Source organism: Octodon degus, unplaced genomic scaffold (assembly GCF_000260255.1).
Source record: "Octodon degus isolate 3935 unplaced genomic scaffold, OctDeg1.0 scaffold00353, whole genome shotgun sequence".
Classification (NCBI taxonomy): Eukaryota; Metazoa; Chordata; class Mammalia; order Rodentia; family Octodontidae; genus Octodon; species Octodon degus.
In genome coordinates this window covers 126,988-128,818 of record NW_004524929.1, presented here as the reverse complement: position 1 = coordinate 128,818, position 1,831 = coordinate 126,988, and the positions used below count along the sequence as shown (strand labels likewise).

General features: G+C 47.5%; 1 pseudogene; it reads right to left on the bottom strand.

The window, feature by feature from the left end:
• Positions 1-766: 766 nt before the first annotated feature.
• Positions 767-1,540, bottom strand: LOC101580493 (annotated as a pseudogene).
• Between the last annotated feature and the right edge of the window lie 291 nt (positions 1,541-1,831).

Below are 1,831 nucleotides of genomic sequence, written 5' to 3'. Positions count from 1 at the left end.
CTGGAACATGATTCAGAAATCAGAAATTGTGAGTTGCACTTACATATGGTTTTCACTGCCATCAAAACAAGACAGAGGGATCCTAAGATACACAGCAGGATGCACTTCTACCCCACAGAGGCTAGAGATTGTCCTGCACTGGTATGAGGAATGGCTTATTTTCTGGTGACTATATGTGGAACTATTCAACCACCACTAGAAGCCCCAGAAGGGTTTTTGTTTAGATACATAATTTTTCTTTTGTAGGAAAATTGAATACATAAACTTAATTCAGGATTAATCCCAACCTTCTGGAACCAGCTCCTCTAGGGTGAGGGAAGAAATTGTATTTCAAACACCACACAGGTTACATTCATCTCTCACTGGAATGTCGAGTGCTTGCTGACTGACGACTGCAGAAGAACACAGGGCTGGCTCCAGGGAGCAGTGTGCTCATGACCGCTCCTCACTGGTCATGCCTTGGCATGGTTATACCTATCCCCTACTCAAGCAGGTCCTTAGTAAACAAAGCAGAAGCACTAGACAGTTACTACAGCTCAACTCTACTAGATAGGAAGAGCCTTCCCTGGACTTGGACTGAGAACTATAGGTTGTGTCCTAGAGGTACTGTTCTGACTAGATTCTATCAAGGGAGTGGGTGAAGGAACCAAAATGCTAAAAGGGAAATGGGAGCCGCTGGTGCCCATCCACAGCTACAACACAGGACGCCTACAGACGTGATCAGTGTGACAGATGGGGCAGAGGTGTGGAGGGTGGGGGAATGGGGCGCAGGCTGCTGGTGGTCTTCACTTCTTGGCCTTGCCCTGGGCAGCCACAGCTTCCATGGCTTTGCGCACGGTCTCTTCATCCCCTAGGAACTGCATGGGCTTGATGGGCTTTAAGATGTTATCCAACTTGTAGACAATAGGAATACCAGTTAGCAGGTTCTGCTCTATGATGGCTTCTTCAGAGAGACCTTCCAGATGCTTGACTATACCCCTGAGGCTGTTACTGTGGGCTGCAATCAATACCCTTTCCCCTCCTTGATCTGGGGAACAATTTCTTCATTCCAGAAGGGCAGAGCTCTGGCAATAGTGTCTTTCAGACTCTCACAGGAAGGCAGCAGTGTGGTCTGCACACCTATGATCCTTGCTGATGTTGCATAGAAGGGATGGTCAGGCTCCATTGGGGGTGGTGTGACATCATATAAGCGCTGCCAGATCTTCACCTGGGCCTTGCCATGCTTGGCAGCTGTTTCTGCTTTGTTAAGGCCAGTCAGACCCCCATAGTGCTGCTCATTGAGATGCTAAGTTCTCTCCACTAGCAGCCACATCTGGTCAATAGTATCCAGTACTGTCCAGAGGGTCCGGAATGCTCTCTTCTGCACTTAGGTGAAGCAGATATCAAATGTGTAGTCAGCATCTCACAGCACCCGCCCGCTTAGCTTTACCTCTTTGTGGCCCGCTGGGCTCAAGTTTGCATCATACCAGCCACTGAAGCAGTTCTCTAGGTTCCAGGCCTTCTTGTGGTGCCGGATGAGCACCAGCTTATAGGTGGCCATGGCTACGGGAGCGGGAAGTGGTGCAGCGAGACTGGAACAGGCTGAGATTCTCCCCCCTGTGTTTGTCGGTCCTGTTTGGTAGAGTCTTTCAGTTGTTTGTCTTGGAGTTGTGGTCACTTTGATTCCTTTCTAGAATGTCTTTTAGTATTCTGTATAGGGTTGCTTTGGTCGTCAACAATTTCTTTAGTTGTTTGTTATGGAAATTTTTTACTTCATTAAATATGAAAGAGAGTCTTACAGGAGGCATAAGTCTGGTTTGGAATTTGTTTTGAAAGACTTAGAATACTTTAT